Raw genomic sequence first — 6825 nt, 5'->3', positions numbered from 1 at the left:
TATATATATAATATTTCAATTGGAACGTTGCTTCATTAATACTATTTCAATTGTATTATGATATCATTTGATTTGATTAAAAACACGCATGGAAATGAATATTTCAATTGCAAAAATTTAAAATTGATACACAAACCTAAGTGAATATTCGAGAAAGCATTCGACTTGACCTCTTAACCAGGTAATGAGTCAGCTTTCTGGATGAAAATCGTTAATAAAACAAGCAACATGTATTGTTCATAATTATTTTTATATTTCACGGTTCTTTATTATTATATTTATGTATTTTGCAGGTCACCGTTTTATTTTAGATACAGTAGTAAGTATAGTATACTAAGCAATGTATGATTCATATACACATACAGTATCCATAGAAATGTAACGGCGACATAAATATCTAAATAATAAAAAGTTGTGAAATGTAGAAATAATTACGGATATTCCGCTCAATTTCATTATATGTATTATTAATGAGTAATTCCAAGTACATAGCAAAGAAAATTATTTTTAGAGAGTTAGAATAACAAGTTTGGCATAAAAAAATTAACGAATAGAGTTGTTTTATTTGCGAAGTTAACTACGTCTAACCTTGCCTATGTAGGTCATATCTATTGGCTGACATTCTGTATATATTCCGATATTCGCGAAATAAACAACAAATACTGAACGGTCGGAATTGATAAATCAGTTTTTATGTTATATTATCATCACTTGGAAGTTTCAAGAATAAAACTTATATCATCACGTTATATTTTCAGTAAAGAGATTAAAATACTCCTTGCAACTTTGTGCGTCACAAGATAGAAAAATGATGACTACTTTAGAATCTGACATAGAATTGTAGATAATGCCGCTCTTCAATGGTAAAGAATCTATAGTGGAAGACAGAATATAAATTTCATTAGTCACTTCTTTTCAATCGGTCTGAAACCAAATATTATCGTCGGATGGAATTTAAGCCTCAACACATTGCGATAAAAGGTACTACACATCATGTCATTATTGTCCTAGAATTTTGTCTTTGAAGACACGTACTTCAGAAGATTATCTAATTAGTGATTCAAACGGAGATCGCGCGCAACTTCTCATTAAGTTACACTCATTTTTTGATATACCGATAATTTTATCAGCACACAGTGTAGAACGGGCTTTATTGGGCGTCGCGAGTACTCGCGTCGCAACAGAAAAAGAGAGAGTGAGTGAGAGAGAGAGAGAGAGAGAGAGAGAGAGAGAGAGAGAGAGAGGCAGACAAAAAGAAAGAGAGAGGAGCAAGCCCGTCAATGACACTGACGAAGAAGGAGAATGATAGGGTGAGGAGAGGGAACTGCGCGATGCCAAGCTGCATGAGGGGAGGGAGCCGCGAACCAGCGCTAGGGAGGGGGCGGAAAACGCGTAAACAGAGAGTCAACATGTAAACAGGCCACTCGCGAGACAAACAACGTGGGGGCCGCGGGCTGTTCGCCGCCGAACGAGGCAGGCAGGCAGGAGGCAGGAGTCAGGCAGCCAGGCAGACAGGCAAGCAGGCTCGTATACGTTCGCTTCGTCGCTGCGCGCTCCGTTTTCCGTGCGCGCCCGCTTCGACGCGACCAGTCGGAGTATAAACGCATCGCGTCTCTCCGCGTGTTCGACTTATCAAATCGCGCGCGCCGCGCTTCGCGAGCGGGGAGTCGCCGGACGATACGATTGTACCTGCGCCGGGTAGTGGTCCTTCGTACGGCTGCGGCCTCTGCCTCTGCCTCTGCGTCGGCGGCGGCGGCGGCGGTACGAAAACCCGCCGAAATTCGGAAGCGAGAGAAAGAGAGAGAGAGACCGGATCGAAGCCGTTCGGCGCGACACGGCACGACGGATTCGCTTCGGCCGGTTTCGTTAGTGTCGCGAAAAAGAAAGGAAAAATGAGAGGGAGAAGAGGAAGAATGAGAAAGAAAGAAGAACGGTGTTCTTGTTGATAAAATATTGTTATAACACACACGTGAATTTTTGGTGTCGTGATGAAAACATCACATGCATCACGACGAATCGAAACAGTTAATTCGTTGTATTGTTAATTAGTTCATGTGCATGAATTAATGACTCGTTTGCTTAATTAATCATTCTGTGAAGATAACGGCATGAGTGTCAGTGCGGTAACAACTTTGTGACAGTGTAATCCAAGCAAGGATATAAAAAAAAACATATGCAATTGGATATCGTCTAAAAGTGAGACATTTCAACCAATTTGTTCCAGTCAAAAGTAAACCGTGATGACTCGTTTACATCAGAATGTACGCGCAATGATGAGTAATCGTAGGCCAGTTTAAAGCAGATGTCTTTAGTGATTTAAAGAGTATTTCTTCTCGATATACGTTTAGTTCCTGTTAAACAGCATTTTGCTCGTTTATATAACACGCATTTACCTGATGCAATCTCTTTACGCCAATAGTTATTTTTTAATTGATTTTAAATAATAAGAAAAATGATTCTAATATCAAATCATTAGTTATTGAAACAAATTTTAAACTAATAAGTTGTAAAAATTTGTAATTATCATCTTACAGCTTTTCAATCTATGAGAAATCATTGAATTATTGGACATAATTTTTGATACCACACAAGCGGATATTAATCTTTAGGCTGCAATATTGTTGTAACATAAAGTTGTTGAATAACGAAAATCACAACATGTTAACAAAGTGCAATAACGTGATGTTGAAGAGGGAAGAATTCGCTAACGAGCAATAGATAAATTTACAATTATTTAGTGCGTCAGTGACGCATTGTTGCGTTACTCGTCGTTTGTGTGTGGGAAGAGTGATTGCACAGTGACGAGGAATACATTTCCACGAGAGTTTTCTGAGAGATGCAGGCTTTCCGGCGAAAATACGTTTCAGTTAAATCGGTAAGTGTATTTTATACAAATCATCATTTCGATGATTCGACTAGTTACAATTCATTATTCGAAAAATCTAGTAGACGTCAATATATATATTAACTCTGATAATCACTATTATTCGCACGCTCTCGTAGATCTCGCTTAGAACGTTAATATTAAACAGGAAAATACGCAAATGTTGCATATAGAAATAATCAGCTGATTTGAGTCTCGCTGACGTTTTGAATTGAGAAATTCGGTCTCGCTGACTGACCGAATATTAACTATTGTTGATGCTAAAGGTAATTTCTTTTGTTACATACACACATATTGCTTGTCAATATAATTGATGCCAAAAGATTATGAACTTACATGTTTTGATCAATCGATTTTGTTGACGAATGTTGTCACAGTATGAAATTACGCGTAATACATTTTGTCAAAAAATTTTACGAATCTTTTCATTTGAAATCGTGATTATTACTGGGCAAATAAAAAATAGCGTAATATAAATTTTTAAATAAAATTTTTGGTTAATTATTATTTAGAAAAAAAAATTGAAATATTATTAAAAAAATTGAACTATGATTTTTTTTTATGATAGTGATATTCTTTTTATATACTGAAAATACTACAATGTAATTTAATGTCTTCTTACAGGTCAAGATAATTGATAAGTTATCTAAAGCGGTTCATAGTGTAACCGCTACAAGTAGAAAAACGTATTATTTGCTTCCGGTTTAAATGTCAATAAAACATAGAAAGGCCATGATCACACGAACCTTGCTCTTTTGCGTCAAGTGTTTTATAGTTGAAATGTAATCGCTCTAAAATTTACGATACGTGTCGAACACACACACTGTGTGGTGTATGGCATCCGTAATTTTGTTACCGAGAATTATTATGGCACGAGGAAATCAAAAGTGAGAGTATTTTCTCGGGAACGCGATTGTCCCGGCGACGACATGTCGAGAAAATGGAAATCGCTGTTAACGTGGCGAAGTAACCTAACGGAGGAATTATTCGCGCATATTGGCGGCCACTCGCATGAATCATTATCTTCTTGCGGCAAGTCGTGTGAGTGAGCAATCGTTACCGCGGCTTTTATTAAGATTTATGAGACGCTATATACGCACACGTTCTCTAATTGCTCGCTCGCGCGAGCGCCTTTTAAGAAAACTGCTCGGCACGTCCATTACCCACTCATTATCATGACTACGTTGCGCTCATAAATCGTCGATCCTGCAAACACCTTTCCGAGTATTCCAAATTTAAGAGCGGCCAATTAATTATCTGCCCAGGGGCAGTCTTTGACCATCGCCTATTCGTCTGCCAATTCGAACCGTCCGATTCGTACGAACTTCCGGTATCGTGTCACGTTGCACCGTCTAAACTAGAGCGCGGGAAGAAAGTGTCGAATGGAACAGAAATATTATTCTCAGATAAGAACTGAGAATCTGACTAATGCAAGTCAGCTATTTGTTTCTTAGGAACAATCGCAAAAGCGATAGAAGTCGATGGTATGACTTCTCTTTTTTTATAATACTTTTTTTTTATAACTCAAGTAAATTAATATAAACTTAATTCTTTGAATTTTTTCATGTAATCTCGTGAAATATGTCAGATTGCATTGCGCTAAATCTTGTAATTATTTATGTATTTGCTAAAGAAGTTAAAATTGAAAATTATGTTTCGAGGTTTTTTAAATTCATTGCTCCTAAAATTCTGATATTTAAAGTTACGATTCGCGTATTTATTCATGCATTATTGTATTATTAATGCGATCATGATGAGATTTGACAAAAAATTCTTCTGAATTAATAAATAATCATTATTATTATTTCTAAACTAATAATTGTGTTAATTAAAATATTCATATGTCATAATCTTAGAAGAGTCATTTACTATGATTATACTTTTAGCGATACTGGAATGGGCATATTCCGTGTTCTCGCGCCGTGTATGGAAACTAGAATGCAGCAACACGTGGAACATGTGCGTACGCACGTGCACAATGTATGACAGTTTAATCAATTGAAGTTCGATGGACGTTGTCGACAATTTCATTCGAGAGTAGAAGAAACGTTTAATTGGTTAGTTCGGAAAGAACGTTCGAACCTCCTTTAAAAGTCTTCAATCATTATTTCCTTGTCTATTCTATAAGAAAATATACGTTTAAGTTAACACATGAGCGAACCAAAGGTTGAACGCGATTGTGAAATCTTCGCATTGAGCGAAGAATTTTTTGCATAGAAATTATTGCGTAAGTTAAATTAAGCCTAATCTTAGTTGTGACAGCGAAAATCGATTATATAATTGGATAATGTATAGCAATTATAGTTTTACGTAGTCAAGAGCAGTTAATTTGAAGTAGAACAAAGTGATTGCAAATAAGCACTTTATAATAAATGAATTGTTTTTCTCCTCGAGCATTTTCTTTAGGCTAAAATAATTGACCGTAACAACTCTGTAGACTTCATCAATATTAGTAGAATGAGTAATGATAAAATCAGTGTAAATGTATTATAACAGTTTCGACTACATTTACTTTTCGATTACATTTATTTTAATTCGAGCACGTCGAGTAAGAAAAAATAACGAGTAAGGAAAAAAATATTTAATCCGAGGAAACAAAGGAAAAATTGAAAGAATTGGAATACTACGTAGACAAGCGTCATTATACAATAGATTTATACAGCGGACGGTATATAAGCTACGCTTATTGTGGCATTAAAAGATTCGAAACTCACGCACACCTGCCCTTCTTCACGTTATATTGATGTTTAATAAACTATTGCGGAGCTGTTTAATAACGTTTTAACTATCGATCTCGCCGCGTCAGCCGGATCGATCTCCGGCAAGAGTTCGATTCAAGCGCAATAGGAGAAAACGTTTAATTGGATCGGTCGTCGATTTGATCTCGTTGATCGAATCTGAACAGTTTAACGATTCGTGCCAGACGATTAATCGGCGAAATTCGTGTCTGCAGTTTTGTCTGGAAACGCGGAGCCCGCAAATTGTTCGTAATTATTTATTGTACCAACGTCCATACACAGGGTCAAACATTCAAACGTCAAATTAAAACTGTTACTTTTCAATCGTGATCAATCTTTGTGAAAGACAGTTATTGTTCGTTGGGAATGATTCAAACGGATTAACACATTAGCGCTAAATAATAAATATTAGGGAAGGAAAAGCAAAATATCCATCTTCGCGAATTATATTGGTGTCACGCTTATGATTAATTGCATAATTATCTCTGAATGAATACACGGATTTTTTGTTCTGCTGTTGTTTCAATTATTAAAAATCGATATAAAATAAACACTTTACTGCTCCTATAAGTAATTTATCTAATAGACAAGTTTGCTTATATTTAAAATATATATAATAATTATATAATAATTATAATAAAATAATATATGTTAAAATAAATATTAAGAATAAATTATATTTCAAGTAAAATTAAAAAAAAACAATTTTTTAGTTGATTTATTATTAGAGATTATTAAAATTTCATATTAAATTGTCGTTAATTGTGTAGAAAAGTTATTGCGTCTCGTAATGACGCGCGTCAGAGTCAGAATTGCCATAAAGATACTTTAGACGATAAGTATTAAAACGATAGCGCCGATAATAATTTTCAAATAAACAAACGAAGGTAAAGTATTCAAGCGTATGATTCTCTGGTGTTAACAGAACTAAGATTATTTAAAGTGGGTTTCCATTAGTTACTCCAACGTTACGTTTTATAGCTGAAGATAAGAAGTTAATCTTATTTTGTTTATAGCCACACGTCATGTAATTTTACGGCGGAGTTCGTATTAGGATAATATCACGTCTTGAAATAATAACGTGGGATTTTTTGATAATGAATACGAAAATTAAATATAATAAATTGTGCCTATTATGTAACAAATAAAAGTATAATAAATTTTCTATTAATTTTCGAGGAGTAATAACTATGCACAGAAATA

At 35.1% G+C, this 6825-nt stretch overlaps 1 protein-coding gene across 15 annotated transcripts in view; it reads left to right on the top strand.

Moving 5' to 3' along the window:
* LOC108688864 (forkhead box protein P1) overlaps nucleotides 1-6825 on the top strand; it is a 304708-nt gene that overhangs the window by 43753 nt on the left and 254130 nt on the right. The window contains exons 1-2 of one of the 15 annotated variants that reach the window (XM_018195384.1): nucleotides 2225-2261; nucleotides 2535-2875. The exons of the other annotated variants lie outside the window; for them this stretch is intronic. The gene's annotated coding sequence lies outside the window, so the exon portion shown is untranslated. Of the gene's footprint in view, nucleotides 1-2224; nucleotides 2262-2534; nucleotides 2876-6825 lie in introns of those variants that run through there. 15 annotated transcript variants of the gene reach the window in all.

The sequence above is a fragment of the Atta colombica genome, unplaced genomic scaffold, assembly GCF_001594045.1.
Source record: "Atta colombica isolate Treedump-2 unplaced genomic scaffold, Acol1.0 scaffold243, whole genome shotgun sequence".
In the NCBI taxonomy this organism is placed as follows: Eukaryota; Metazoa; Arthropoda; class Insecta; order Hymenoptera; family Formicidae; genus Atta; species Atta colombica.
Note: the sequence above shows the minus strand (reverse complement) of the source record. Positions and strands in the feature narration are given on the sequence as shown.